General features: G+C 43.5%; 1 protein-coding gene across 12 annotated transcripts in view; it reads left to right on the top strand.

The window, feature by feature from the left end:
- GRAMD1B (GRAM domain containing 1B) overlaps window positions 1–15,947 on the top strand; it is a 253,091-nt gene that overhangs the window by 125,067 nt on the left and 112,077 nt on the right. Inside the window, exons 1-2 of one of the 12 annotated variants that reach the window (XM_019628347.1) lie at window positions 8,779–8,848; window positions 9,428–9,471. The exons of the other annotated variants lie outside the window; for them this stretch is intronic. The gene's annotated coding sequence lies outside the window, so the exon portion shown is untranslated. Of the gene's footprint in view, window positions 1–8,778; window positions 8,849–9,427; window positions 9,472–15,947 lie in introns of those variants that run through there. 12 annotated transcript variants of the gene reach the window in all.

Raw genomic sequence — 15,947 nt, 5'->3', positions numbered from 1 at the left:
TAAAATCACACAGCTATTAAAGGATGGGCTGGAATTTGAATCCAGGCAATTTAACTCTAACCACTGAGCTGCACTGCCCTGTCCAGTTCTAGAGGCTGGTGTGGAGGTAATGTTAATATCATTGGTATTCCTGTTGCACGGGTGGTCTCAGAAATTGCTAGTAGCTAAGAGAGATAGGTCTCCTTTTTTGCCTATCTTGTTTTATCCTGAGGAACTCCAGTGTAAAACTGCACTGATACCAGCAAAGACCCTTAGAGTCTGGCGTAAGGTCGGAACTTCCGCCATGTGAGCCACTGTGGGAGGCTGCCACCCTGGCAATGTCCCTTTATCCAGGCAGGTGGGACTTGCATATGAAGAGCCCTTCCTCCTTCCTCCTGACATCTCCCTTCTAGCTGGAGGATGCACAGCTGTGGTTGACAAGTCCCTAATGCTATTTCCTTTTCTCCTAGAACCTGAACCTTAATCCTTACCACCCATTTCGTTCCCTACTTGTCCTGACTACTTCAGAAACTCTCCTCCCCAGCCCTCTCACAACACCCGACTTCTCCAGAGAGCAGTTCAGCTTTGCAAGACCATCAGACTTGAACTTCGTAGCATTCGCTGCTATCGCTCTAGTTTCTGCCATCTTATGCTAGGTACTTTCTATCCATCCATAGCCCCTTTCAGGAGCTTTAGTCAAATCCTCTCATGGATCGCTTCTCGGCCTTTTGGCTAAGATCAAGTGTAAATCCTCTCATGGAAATTTCCACTTTGAGTTTAAAATTGCTTAGTCTTCTTTCTCCTCCCACCTCCAACATAATCTCTTCCCCTGATTTTCTTTGTGAATCTTTCTTTCACATTTTTATGTTCATTTTGGACTCCTTTATTGATCTTTGATACCTTTTTAAAAAAAATTCCCCTACACGCCCTCCTTAGTGTCCATTACCATTCAGTATTACCTGAAAGTATCTCCTGTTATAGTTCTTTCCCTTATTCCTTTTCTGCCTTTTCCTTATTCTAATGACTACCGTATTTCCCCATGTATAAGACGCTCCCATGTATAAGTCGCACCTGAAGTTTGGGGCCTGAAATTTGAAAAAAAAAAAATGTATTACATAAAGTTATTGAACTCAAGTTTTATTCATCATAAAATTCATACAACTCCTCATCACTGTCAAAACTCCCAACCATTAGCTTGTCCTAATCTGTGTCTGTTGACAAATCACTGTCTTCATATATTGCCTCGTCCTCAGTTCCATCTATGGCATTTGAAATGTCACACTTCTACAACCCCCGTATAAGACACACCCAGTTTTTAGACCCCAAATTTTTCGAAAAAAGGTGTGTCTTATACGTGGGGAAATACGGTATCTTTCTTTCTTGTTTTAATGTCTTTATTCACCTAAAAAAACAGGTGGGTTTGTTTTCTGTCCAGTCTACCTCCACCATCACCAACTCTGCAGGGGTAGGATATATCACGTGGATAGGGGAAGACAGGAGGTGAGCCACTGAATTAAAAAAACAATAATAACACCTAACACTTAGGTAGTTTTATTGTAATTGTGCCAGTCATGAGTCTCAGCCCTTTATGTATGTTAGTTATCTCGTTTAATCTTCACAGTAGCCTCTGAGCTGAGGAATCTCATCATCCCTGTCTTACAGATGAAGAAATTGGGGCACAGAGAGGCTAAATAACTTGCCCAAGCCCACACAGATGGTAGGCATGTGAGTCAGAGTTTACACCTAAGCAGAATGGCTTGAAAGTCATGTTCTCTATGTTTACCTGCCTCTAAGCAGGTGATGGTTAATAAGTAAAAGCGATGAGAAGTCACCTTCCAAACAGTCAGACACACAATCATGGGAACACATATACACTGTCCTTTTTCTCCTTCACCTTCCCTCTCTTTTTTCCCTTCCTCTTTTTCTGTCTCTCCTCTCAATTAAAGCTGCCATTTCCTATATATCGAGAGAGAAGACATCAAGTGACCTCTCAAGATCTATCGTGTTTCTAGTCTCCTGTAGTTCTGTGAGTCTTCCTGTTTCATCGCCATCCTTTTAGTTTATAGTCAGCACTCAGACTCTAGAGAAAAGGAATTTCGCCTTTCTGGCAAAGGCATCTGATCCATATTTGTAGTCTCAGAGAGATCAAGCTGCACATTTTACAAGCAATGCAAATATGGCCGTACCACTGCCCTTTACTCAAAGAACTAAATATCCCATAGTGCAGCAGGGGAAAGTTGATGTGACCAGGGTTGGAAACTGTTTTACTTGGCTTGCAGCCCCTCTCACCAAAAGGCAGCTGCTATAGAGGAGGCTCTTCCTAAAGAAGCAGGTGCAGTATCCAGCCTCTGAGCTGTCTTTAGAGAACTGGGTGCTTGTACTTCCCACCATATCTTAACTATCCCCTGACAAAACTCATTCCAGCCTCTCTGCAAGCATCTGAGGTCCCCCACCCCGCCTCCCCCCGTGCTTAACTTGGTCCATAAGTACAGTGACTAAGGAGTTAGAACATAATACCTAGGGTAAAGTAATTAGTACAAATAATTGCCCTAGAGAGAAAAATGATAATATAAAGAGGTCTATCTATTTATCTTTTCCCTAAATATCATGCAAGATTGAATGAGATGAAGTTACAGAAGAGAGAGCTTCTGGTCTCTAGTTCAAAAAGCAAATGCATAGACTAGAGGAGTTATTTATCCTATAAGGAATTATTTAGATTGATTCCTTTCAGGTAAGTAGCAGCAGTGCAATTCTATTGCTTCTTAATTACATACTCTGCATTAGTTTGTCTTTCCTTTTTCCATTTCAGCATCAATTCTTTTTTTTCTGTCTTCCTGGGATTCTCTTTGGACTCTGGGACATATTCCTTCCCTGCTGTCTCATTAAAGCTTGGCATGATCCCCTGCCTCCCACCCTGCCCCATCTTCTCGGTTTTCTATTCTGTAGCTAACAGCACTCTCCCTGCTGCTTTGAGTTCAAGACATATGAATTGGTGTGTAGAATAGACATGGATGCGTCTGGCTGAACAGCTCTCTTAAATGCCGTCTGCTGTGTTTACCATCAGGGGCTATGTGGCAGTTGGATGCCTTTAAGAATTGAGGAGGTAAATGGGTTTGGTCATTTGGGAGGCTGGATGGAGTCCCATTGACATGGGTCTGATTTCTGTGTGATTTTGATGAAACAGAACCTCCTTATTCGCCAGTACTAGCCTGCTGCTCCCCATCTGTTTGTGTATTTGACAGGCAGCCCAAGAACAGAGAGGATTGAAGGCCACAGTGATAGTCAGAAGGAACATTACAGGCCTCCGAGCAGAGGTGACATGTGTGGAATTGGCATGGTCCCTCCACCTTTTTTTTTGTGGTGGGTGTGTGATGGAATACCTCTACTGCAGTGCTAACAAAGCCTCTTGCCATTTCCAAGTTGATTGCATCTGTGACCGTCCATAGTCTAGGGCTTATAGGAACCAGGCAATGAATAAAAGAAAACCAATCCATTGGCCTAAGTGATATTCTATTACTCTCATCCCTGTCCTTTTTTTATATGGGTCATTATATGGGTTTATGAAACTTGGTGCCCCTTGTGCTAATAGAGTAAGGTGGGATAAGAACAGGAAAAGTGATATATTCTGTGTTTATGATAGCTGGAAAATAATGTACCTTAAGGAACCAAGGTACATATTCTTTTTTTCCCCCCTTAATTTTAATCTTGATGATTGACCAATTTGATCAGGAGTTTTGGTCTACTTTTCTGCCTAAATAAAGTGACCATGAGTGAGTCTTTGATGATGCCTTTTAAAAACAGTTTCCCTTGGGCCGGCTGGGTGGCTCAGTTGGTTAATAGCAGGAGCTCTGAGCAACAGGGTCGCCGGTTCGATTTCCACATGGGCCAGTGAGCTGCGCCTGAGCTGAGCTGCCGCTTAGCTGCCAACAGGTGGCAGGTGGCTCAGCTGGTGAGAGCACGTTCTCCTAACGACAAGGTTGCTGGTTTGACTCCCGCATTGGATGGTGGGCTGCGCCCCACTGCAACTAAGACTGAACACAGCACCTTGAGCTGAGCAGCTGCAAGCTGTTGATGGGGCACCTGGATGGCTTAGTGTGCAACAAGGTTGCCAAGTTGACTCCCACAGGGCATGGAGTCATGCCATGCCCCCCGCTCCTGCATCTAGATTGAAAGCAGCGACTGGACTTAGAGCTGAGCTTGCGCCCTCCACAACTTAGATTGAAGGACAACAACTTGACTTGGAGCTGATGGGTCCTGGAAAAACACAATGTTCCCCTTCCCCAATTCCCCAACACTGTTCCTCTCCCCAATTCCCCAATAAAAATCTTTAAATAAATAAATACATACATAAATACATAAATAAATAAATACAGTTTCCATTGAACGCAGGAAATTTGTTAAATCTATGCACTAACCTTTGGATAGGCCCCCAATTTCCCCCCCTAATATTTGATAATGTATTTTTATATAATTTCCCATCTTCAAAAAAAGGGGGAGGGGGTCCCAAAGGGAAATATCAAATTAACTGAGATTTTATATTCTCTGCGTGTATAATAATGGGGAGCAAGAGTTGGAGACAGGTTGAGGGGGCAAAAGTGAAGTGGTGGGAAATTTGTTAGTATGATATTGAGTGGAAAGGGATTTGAAGTCAGTGAACATGGGTTTGAGTCCCAGTTCTGCAGTGCTGACAAGTGGCCTTCGGCAAGTCACTTAAAATCTCTGAATCTCAGTTTAATTATCTTTGAAATGGGAAAAACAATACCTCATAGGGTTCCTGTGTCTATCAAATGAGGTGATTAATATGAAATGCATTGAAAATTATGGAGCACTGTGCCATTAGTTGTTCTATTATTATTCCTGTCGTTAAGCCAGACACACGATGCTCATAAAATACACTGGTAATATTGTTGGTGTCGTCATTTCTTTTGGAAAACTCTTTTCTAGTCTATGTTGGTCTTCCTGAGTGTGCAGTTTCATTGTGAAGTCAGGCTTGAACAGAAGCAGAGTAACAGAAAAGAATGATGGGAAATGTAGGGGGAACTGGATGAGTGAGCACACTCTCATTGCCTTCTTTTTTTTTTTATTCTCTATTTAATCAATTTAATCCTTGCTTTGCTGGTGTTTCTATACTCTAGGAAGTGGATTGGAAGTGAGAGTGGGGAGGAGAAAGGAGGGAGAAACGAAGGGACATCATTTATTTCAGGAGCTCACCATTTCTGAGGGAAAGTCTATAAGGAATTGGAAAACATGCTGGGAGACTTTTCTGCTTTTTTTCTGGGCCTTAGTTTCCTCATCTGTGACATGCAGCTAAAGCCTTAAGTCCCATGCATCTTTAACGCATTGTGGACCAGTGACGCAGATTTGCGGCTATACATTATAGCTGTGCAAGACGGATGACGCAAATATGCGTTTTATCGCGCGCTTGGTTTCCACACCACAATAGACTTCACTACGCAATATATGGAGCCTTTCTCCGAATGGTCCTGCTGAGGAATATTTATAGAAACGTGACCTCACTCCGAATTAATGACCTCTGATAAATATAGAGAAAAAACCGCTCTATTTTCCTCTGTTGCTCTGCTCTGCATTTAGTCAGCATTCAGATTTCAATAACTTTACACCCATGACGGAAAGACGTAGTTCTTACGGAAAAAAATATCTTACTGAAGATGAAATTTCAGCGGAATTGTTGGCGGACACATTATCTGATGTTCCTGACAACGCTGATAGTGACAGTGAAAATGACAGTGACTCTTCTATTATTGGAAATAGGCAAAACAAAATTGTGCATCCTTTACCGAGTTACAGTGACCGTGAACAAAGTACATGCGAAAGTGACGATGACGATGACACACTGGATTTGGTGTTTTCCACATTGATAAAAACAGATAAAACACCAAGTTGAGGGCCATTTACTGGAAACCCAGGGGTAAAACAAATTTCCTCTTGACCAGACGACAGTATCACAAGTAACAGGACTCTTTCTTGGAGACAGATTCTTTGATATGTTGTGCGAAGAAACGAATCTAGGGCTGGCCGAGTGGCGCGATGGTTAAGAACTGGCTTGGGACGCCAGAGGGCCCCGGTTTGGATCCCACATATGAGAGCCAGTGACACTGCCCTCTACAGCTAAGATTGTGTAGACCTGGAGCTGGGCTGCCGTGAGTCACCAGCGATGTAGGCTGCAGCCCCTGCTGCAGTGGGTTGCCATGGTCTACCTTGTGTAGCTAGCAGCCAGCGTGAGCGGCTAGCAGCCGCAGTGAGCGGTCATCCAGAAGCCGGGACTGATCTGCCTTGCCCAGGAAGAGTGCAATGATGGTGCCAACTTGGGCCAGTGAAGCAACGTCCTCCACAACTAGACTGAAAAACAAAAGGACAGCAACTTGTCTGTTCTCCTTCCTCAATTCCCCAGCGCTGTTCCCATCCCCCAATTCCCCAATAAAAATCTTAAAAAAAAAAAATTATTAAAAAAAAAGAAAAGAAACGAATCTATATTACTTACAAAATCAGGAAAAGTATGTTACTGGTTCTAAGGGGTTGAAAAGGCCAGATGTCACTGTAGCAGAAATGAAAAAATTTTTCAATAATTATTCTAAGGGGCAAGTCAGGAAAGATAAACTAAAGGATTATTGGTCTATGGGTCCATTTTTAGATACTCCTATTTTCAGGAAACTTATGAGCCGTAATAGATTTGAACAAATTTGGTGGTGTTTACATTTCAGCAACAATGAACTTCTGCAACAATCAACTTAACAGGCTTTTTAAAATTCAACCCTTATTGGATTTTTTCCTTGAAAGATTTCAGACTATTTATAAGCCAAATCAACTTTCCTTAGATGAAGCAATGATTCCTTGGCGGGGTAGGCTTCGTATACGAACATATAACTGGGGGAAACTTATAAAGTACGGCTTACTTGTTCGTATGGTCACTGAAAGCACCTCAGGTATGTCTTGAATTTAGAAATTTATGCTGGTGAAGGAAAAAAATTACAGGGAACTGTTTTCACACTTTTGGAACCTTATCTTGATAAATTACCATGTCTAGCAAGACAACTATTACAATCATGTGACAATTGCTGAAACTCTCAAGACAAGTTAGAGGATGTGGAACAATCAGAGTGAACAGGGGTCTTCCTTCAGAAATGAAAAACGAATCACAGTCTATGAAACGTGGCGAAACCACATTCAGGAGAAAGGGTGAAATTCTTCTTCAATCCTGGAGGGATACTCATGTTGTCAACATGATTTCCACAATTCACGATTCAACAATGGTTGATGTTCCACGGAGAAATGAAGAAGTAAAGAAAAAAACCTATTAGTATTTTTCAGTATAATATGTTAATGAAAGGTGTTGATAGGGTAGATCAGTACTTGTCTTATTATTCTCCCTTGAGAAAAACAGTGAAGTGGCCAAAGAAAGTTGCATTTTGGCTTATAAATTGTGCACATTTCAATTCTTTTTGAATCTATCAAAAACTAAAGCCTACATCAAAAATGAGATACGAAGAATTTCTGCTACAAGTGGCAAAAGACTGGGCTACAGATAAGGTGGAGACAGACTCAGACACAGACAGATATGCAGCACTCCCAGGAACATCAACCCAAACCCCTCGTGTGCCTCATGAGGACCCCCTGGGGAGACTTTCGGGTGATATGCGCAAACATGTGCTAGAGAAAATTGTTGGAAGTGTACGGGGTAAAAGAAAATATCCTGCTAGAAGGTGCCGTGTTTGTGCTGCCCACAATAAAAGAAGTGAGGGCCGGCTGAGTGACTCAGTTGGTTAAGAGCAACAGTGATTCAATGCCCTCACTGAGCTGAGCTGCCAACAGGTGGCAGGATGGCTCAGCTAAAAATAAATAAATAAATAAGAAAGAAGTGAAACTTGGTACATCTGCAAGTTCTTAGTGCCACTCCACAAGGGGGAATGTTCCCAAAGGTATCACACCCTCAAGCACTGCTAGGATCTTTGGTGAGTATTTCCTGAAAATTTCAGTTCACAAAAATCACGAATTTGTTATAAATTTTTAAAGAAACAGTATAAAAGTTGATTTAAATGGTTTAAACCCCAGGAACATGCATTTAAACCATTTAAATGCCCTGTCCTCAATGTGTTAACATTTTGTAGGTCTGAAGCCATAGGCATGAAGGAATCGATGTCGGTGAAAGCAAGCCCAGGTTGGCACATGGGATGAGCTGACAGAGCTGGAGTTGACACGAGGGAAAATGCTAGGAAGGAGTTATATATTTAGGGATGCCTGAGGATATTGGTCTGCTTTTCCATAGGTTATTCTCTCTGGCTGGGAGAACTATCTCTAAAGATTTGAAAGTGTTTGATTGAACATTTTGGCAGGAAGATAAGTGGTTCACCAGAACACACAACCTCGTTTCTTTGCTGGTTTCGAGAGGGAGCTGCTCTTCTGTGTTTATGCTGGTGGTGGCACAAGCCAGTGCCTGCAGTGAACACACGCACTGTGTTTTAAAGTAGAAATGTGAGCAGCCTGTTCCCCTCTTCCCTCTAGGACCTGGGGCATCTGATCCCTTTCCCTGGGCTGCCCTGGACCACATAGCTTTTCTAAGGCTGCCTGAGTAAAATGGGCCAGAGAGGAAGCTGTAGTCACTGCAAGCAGAGCGGCCTGTCCCTGCTGGGCAGGAAACCTAGAGTGATGAATGGGGCCGGATGAAGTCATCCTGTTCCTCCAATCAGGCTGCTCATAGAGAACCAGGGCCCTCTGCAGATCCAGCCGGGTTGCAGGCTGCTCTCATGTACCTTTAGACAGAGGCTGGGAGTCTCTGGGAGTGGAGTGGGGGTGTGAGCCGCCCGCTCCTGGCTCCTGTGTAGGCCTCAGTCAGTCTGAATGTTATTGCAAGGTGAGTGGCTTCACCGGGCGAATTCCCCTCCCTTCGCATCCTCCACCTTGCTGTGCTGGGCTCCAGCTTTGTGGCTTCGGCACCTCCTTGCACAGCACCTTCTGCTTCCACCTGAGTACCTGCACCTTCCTGAGGTTCTCACACCTGCCCCCCGCCAGCCCTTAGCCTTCTCTCTTCCTGCTGCCCTCAGTTGGCCTCTTCCACATGCTCCCCTATTCCTGACCCGTGGGGTCCCTGTTGGGTGGGTGATAGGAGGGTCAGGCCTTCACCTCTGTGCTCTCCCCCAGCAGGGGGCGCCCTGGTGAGCCCCACACTTGCCTCCTGGGAAGAAGTATGAGGCAAGGGGAGATACCCCTGAGTCAGCCTGGTATGGGCATCCGTGGGGATACAGTCAGGCCCCTCAGACTTTCTGGGGATCCTAAGGTTCTTTCCTCTCCCTCCAACAGAGGAAGTCCCAGGGGTCCAGAAAGTAGAAATAAGGCTCTCATAGTCCCTGACCTTCCAGAGGGGTGGTTTGTTCTTTCGGGTGGACATTTGTGACTCTGCCTTTTCTCTCTGGGTGGTGCTGTTACTCCTTAGGCCAAGCAGGGATCATGGAGCCGGCTGATATGGCGACAGCAAAGGTAGGATGGAAATGCTGCCGGCCGCACTGTGCGTAAGTGGCTTCGCTTGGCAAGTTCTGCCTTTGGTTCACTTTTCTCTCCCCTCCTCTCCCTCAGCCCACCACTGCTGAGCATCTAGGGGCTGTGTCAGAGTGGAGGGAAATGATGCGAGCATGAGGCCCTCAGGAGAGGGGAGGAAGGACCGGGTCGAAAACAACACACTCCTCACCTTTATGTGCTTAGAAGCCTGAGTGTGTGTGTGTGAGGGGGTGATCCATAGCTTTGTCTGGGCAGACTTACGTGTCTATCTGTCACGTTAACTTTGCCTTGTTTTTTTTCATTTTTCTTTATCCTGTCTCTTTTTAGTCACCCATCTCCTTGATTCTCTCGCTCTTCTTCATCTGCCTCTTCCACGTATTATGGTGCTTTCTTAATCCATTTGTGCCAGCTCCACATGTTCTTTTCACCTTCTGTGTGATTCGCTTTCCCTCTGCCTGTTGTATAAGGAATGGGTGGGGTCGGTGTGGGCTGGACAGTCTCAAGAGCAGAGCCTGCCTCTCATCCTGCAGCAGATGTTGGCCTTCTGATTGGCGAGGAGTTTGCCTCTGAGTGGCAGATGCTGCTGTTGTTCCCTCCCACCGCTCATCTGATGCCCCAATGGAAGTGCGGGTCTGGGTACCTCTTGGGAATGGTTCCAGGGTGCTATGGCGCATGGACCCTATAGGCACGCTAGAGGGCGTTCCTGAGATAGGTTTCTAATCTCTCCTGAATACTGCTTGCAATTTGAAATTTGTTTTTCTGTGCATTTTTCCAAATAAGGAGCTTGAGCCACTGGGAATGGATGGGGGTTCTAAGGAGGCATTGTCTGTAAGCCCCAACCTCAGCCCCTGTGTACCGGGAGAGACCTGTAGTCCTTCTAGAATATCTTGGCCCTTGGATTGGGGTCCTTTTTTTTTTTGGCCAGATGGCTGGGCCTCCATTCTCTCAGAGATGGAAGACTGGACGAGGCCCAGACTTCTGGAGTAGGTTGGGTACCCCGTGTGTATGGGAGAGAGGATTAGGTAGGAGGCAGAAGCAGCAGTGGTGCTGAGAGCAGTAATGTGTTCAAGTGGTTGGGACACATCTCTGGAAATCACAGAACTAGGTTCTTGGCTCCTTTTTCCCCACTCCCACATGTTGTGTGGTCTGATCCAAGTTACTTAACCTCTCTCGGCTTTCACCTCCTAGTCTGCACATTGGCGAAAATTACATGCATCTGTTGTTTTAACAAGCTTAGATCTGTCAAATACAGTAACACCTTGGATTGCGAGTAACATTTGCAAGTGTTCTGCAAGACGAGCAAGTGTTTCTAATACATTTTAACGCGTGGTAAACAAGTGATGTCTTACAATACGAGTAGTTTGTTACCGGAATGAATTATGCTCGCAAACGAAGGTATAACTGTACTTTATTTTCTTTGCAGAAAGGCGCTAAGGAGAACAAAACTAAATGAGAACAGGCCTCTCTGGACCCCTGGACTCCCTAACTCCGCTCCACCCTTGCCTCCTTGCCCCCTTCCCCTCTCTTTTCCCTCCTTCCATGAACATTTGAGTACCCACTTTGAGTGTGGATGGTTCAAGGTGCTATATCCCCTTGGCAGTGCACAGAGGCAGCCATGGCAGCAGGCATCTGCAACTGTGTTTGGATCCCAACTGTTTGTTCCAAGTGCAGTCTGGTGGTAATGCTGCTATCTGCGACGTCAAGTATAATCTCTCACCAGGCTTACCCTCTTACAAACCTGCTAGTTAACTAGTCCTTGAAGTTGTAAGTAGTTGGGGGTCAACCAGCTGGCTGTCAAGGGGTGGTGGTGGTGGTGAGTGCTCTGAGGAAGAAGTGGTTTGGGGGCTCTGGGGAGTTATTCTGCATTTAGTTTGGAGATGTGTGTTTATGCCTGCATTTGCATAGGGAGGTAGAAACAGACAGCTTCATTTTTCTTTGGCCCTCGCCATCCCTCATCCCAGACTGCAGATTATCTAATCAGGCGTGGAATTAAGACCTCAGAGCTGGACCATTCCTGAGGCTAGCATTCGCTTCAGGACCTGGACCACATAGTGAATGTGATTGGTCGCAGAAGCAGACGCCATTTAATTCCAGCTCTGTGATTCTTTTTCTTTAACCTTCTCTAGCCCAAACCCTTTGGAAGAAGTTTAGTTCAGGTGTTTTCAATCTGGGCCCATGAACCATTAAGGTTCTTGGGTGGACTTTAGGAGAGGGCCCACGAGCCTCTGTCACATATAAGCAGAGTTATACATCTCTGTGCCTTTTTCTGGGAAGAGTGCGCGTGGCTCTCATAAGATATCCAGAACCTTTAACTGGTCAGGGTGCTCCCAGAAAGAGCCTGTTTGCATTTTGCAGCCCAGGTACAAAGAGAACCTATATGTTATGGCTGATGTACTGAATTTCTGATCATGTGTAAATGTAGTGGAACTGTTGAGTAAAAAAATCATATTGTGACTCATTGGTAAGTCACTTATATATGATTTGGATATCATTTTTTAAATGTCTAAAAACACGTAAGTACATCTCTCCCTTACCTTAACCTTTCCTCTTTTATTTCTGAGATACTGTTCCCAGGATTTATCTTAACTCCCAATGAATTGGGTTCAATTACCCCAGAATGAAATAGCTTTTGGTTGCAGGTGAGCTCACCCCCCCACACACACCCCCCCACACCCCCCCGTCTCTTTTCTTATAATTGAGAATGAAATGGTAGCTCTTGGCTGGAGGTGTGGTCACTTTGATGACAACACTGCCTGTTTAGACTGTGTTCAGTTCCTGGAGCAGGTCTTTTGGAAGTGTGACTCACCTCCTGGAGTCTGGATTTTGAGGCTCTGTTATTGCACTGTCTTGGTGCTACTTTTTTTTTTTAAGGTTGTAATGTCAGACTTGAGGCCATCTGATGTCCTGACATGACTGTGTTAAGATATGTAGATGATAAATTATGTCCGGAGGGTCTCTATTTCAGCCTTGAGAAAGTGGTTGATAAGCGTTCATTAATCCATTCAGCAAATGTTTACTAAATGCCAGTTACGTGCCAGCAGAGAGTCCTATGTGGATGTTTTAGATGGATAACATAAGATCACTGTGAGCAGTTGCTTATGGGATCTTAGGGGAGGCTGATGAGTGAACAGATGGAGAAAGAGTGGCACAAGGTAATAAGGGTTGTAATGGAAGTTCAAGTCATCAGGGAAGCACAAAAGAACTATCTGATGCTGCCTGGTTAGGCAGGAAGGCTTTCTAAAGGAAGTGACGTTTGATCTGAGACCCGAAGCGGGTGTGGGTTTATCGGGTGGACAAGAGAAGAGAGGTGATCTAGTTATGACTGGGATTTGAACATATCTGGGTTCAGGTGCTGGCACTGCCTCTCTCTGGCTCGGCCAGCTCAGCGAGTTATCTGGGCCTTTCCTAGTCTCAGTTTCCTCATTTGTAAATGAGGGTGATACTATCGACCCTACAGGACTCTTGTGAGGATTAAATAAGATAACCTAGGCAAAATGCCTGGCACACCATAAGTGTTCACTGAATAGTAGCTAGTCCGGAGACGTAGGCAGCACGCACATGGCAAAGCCCAGGTCACTCACTACAAGTCGTTTGGCATGATTGGCGAATAGGGTGCCTGGGGAGGACAGGAGGCAGATCATGAAACTGGAGACGCAAGCAGGAATTGACATACCATGACAGCCTTATACAGTACTGAGATTATGCAGATGCTGGGAACAATTGAAGTATTTTAAGATACTGGATTTGCTTTTGAAAAACCACTCTTCTGGCTACAAAATAGACAAATATGTGATAATTTCCTCATTTTACGCCATCTCTGACACTTTATGTTTTTTACACTAAACTCTAAGCTTTTTAAACACAGGGGTTGTGTGTTTTTGGTTTTTTAAGCCACAAAACCCTTAGCATCTAGAATATTAGTTGGTATATAATAGACGTTCAATAAATATTTGGTGAATGAATAAATAGAGGTAAGTACAACTGCAAACCTAAAGATGAGATTTGAAAGGCAGATAAAAACTGATAGCAGGAAACAAACTCTGGTCATATTTAGGGAGCTAGAATTGACATGACTTTCTACCTAATTAAATGGGAAGCGTGTGGGATGAATTCCAGTTGTCTGACTGGGTGACTTGGTAGTTGGTGGTGCCATTTATTAAGATAGGCACAGGAGGTCAGAGTCGGAAGGAGATGTAGAGGGCGATGAGGAGTTTCATGTACTTATACTGGCTTGGAGGTGCTGATGAGATATCTAGATGACAGTTTTCAGGAACAATTGGGAATTTGTGTCTGAGGTTAAGGGAGTGATAATAGTTGTACATATATATTTGAGAGGTGCAGGAATATTTCCAAGGCATTGTTAAAGCATTCAAGACTAGCTTAGGTCATAGAAAAAAAAAAAGTAACTATGTATGGGGATGAATATTAACTAGACTTATTGCAGTGACCATTTCACAATATACAGTTGACCTTTGAATAATGCTGGGGTGTTACCGGTGTCAGCCCCCTACCTCGCAGTTGAAAATTCATGTATAACTTTTGACACCTCAAAACCTTAACTTCTAAATAGCCTACTGTTGACTGGAAGCTTTACTAATAACATAAAGTTGATGTTATATGAATATGTTATATGAATTATATACTGTATTCTACAATAAAGTAAACCAGAGAAAAGAAAATATTAAGAAAATCATGAGAAAATACATTTATGGTATTTTACATATTTATTGAAAAAAATCCGCATATAAATGAACCTGTACAGTTCAAACTCATGTTATCAGGGGTCAACTACCATGCTGTACACCTAAACTAATATAATGTTATATGAGGTCTGACAGTTAAGTTTGAGAACTTGTTGCAATGATGTTACTAATCTTTTTTGATATCAGAGATTTTTCATTATGAATTTGTACCAACTGGACAAACAGTTAATCAAGTTTACTATTTGGAAGTGCTGAAAAGGCTGCCTGAAAAAGTTAGATGACCTGAACTTTTTGCCAACAATTCATGGCTCTTGTATCACGACAATGCACCAGCTCACATGGCACTGTCTGTGAGGGAGCTTTTAGCCAGGAAACAAATAACCCTATTGGAACACCCTCCCTACCTACCTGATCTGGCCCCCAATGACTTCTTTCTTTACCCAAAGAGAAAGGAAATATTGAAAGGAAGACATTTTGATGACATTCAGAACATCAAGGGTAATACAATGACAGCTCTGATGGCCATTCCAGAAAAAGAGTTCCAAAATTGCTTTGAAGGGTGGAGTAGGTGTTTGCATTGGTGCATAGCTTCCCAAGGGGAGCACTTCGAAGGTGACTGCAACGATATTCAGCAATGAGGTATGTAGCACTTTTTCTAGGATGAGTTCGCAAACTTAATTGTCAGACCTCATATGTCAGTTATATTAAAAAAAAAAAAAAAGATTAGATTAGGAACCCCTGTGACCCAAATGACCACCTAAAGACAAGGGGCTTGACTGGAAATACTTTTCAGATCCTCACCGTTAAGAGGCTGAGGTTCTCCTTATAGTGGAATGTGAGGTTGTAGGACCAAGAAAGCCTTCATAGAGGAGTCTGAACTATGGATTTTGTGGCAAAATTTTAAAAAGTTGGTGGACTGGCACAGAATTGCCAGATACTTATTTTACCTATAAAAAGACAACAAAACTAAAAACTAAACTATAAAACCACCACCACCATTGTTTATATTTAAAGTGTATTTTAACAGAGAATTTAAAAGGGCATGTTATCAAAAATTAAAAATTCAGTATATTTAGCTTTTGAAACTTACCAGGTTGCCCAGTTATTTTTCTTAACTGTCCCCAGTCCACATAAAAACTTCAGCATGGGACACACCAGCCCTTGGGTCCCCCCAAACCCTCAAAGGTAGCTGGTGGCTGAGTATGGAAGGCCACCAGAGCATTTACTGAGTAGCTCTGGTCACAAGACAGATGAGACCTGAGCTCTTAAGTTTACTCATGAGTATGCCAGTCTCATCATGTTAGTTGTGATACTAAGAGAATGTACGCGTAGTAGGTATAGGGGCCTGGAATATTGTTGAACATTTTTTGTTTCAACCTTAAGGCGCTGATGAAAACATGTCCTGATGGTTGGCAATGAAACTTCAAAATCCAACCCATTAAATGCAGTCTGCTCCATCCAAATAGACCTGTATTTATTGGCAGTGATAGTAGCAGTATGTTTGGAAGTCACTATTTCTGAACACCTGTCATTGCAAATCGGAAGCTCTTGTCTCCATAAAGATAATGACAAATACTGGATCCTTTTTCTGGCTAACTCTTGTGTGCTAAGACCAGAATAACCAAAAAATAATTATCACAGACAAACTTAGTATAGGTTAGCTGAGAATATTTACCATTATTCATTAGTTGATTGAAAAATTGGTGTAATGATTGATTACCTACCTATGTTCAGTTTGGAAAACGGAAGTACTCT

The sequence above is a fragment of the Hipposideros armiger genome, unplaced genomic scaffold (genome assembly GCF_001890085.2).
Source record: "Hipposideros armiger isolate ML-2016 unplaced genomic scaffold, ASM189008v1 scaffold_781, whole genome shotgun sequence".
Taxonomy (NCBI): domain Eukaryota; kingdom Metazoa; phylum Chordata; class Mammalia; order Chiroptera; family Hipposideridae; genus Hipposideros; species Hipposideros armiger.
Note: the sequence above shows the minus strand (reverse complement) of the source record. Positions and strands in the feature narration are given on the sequence as shown.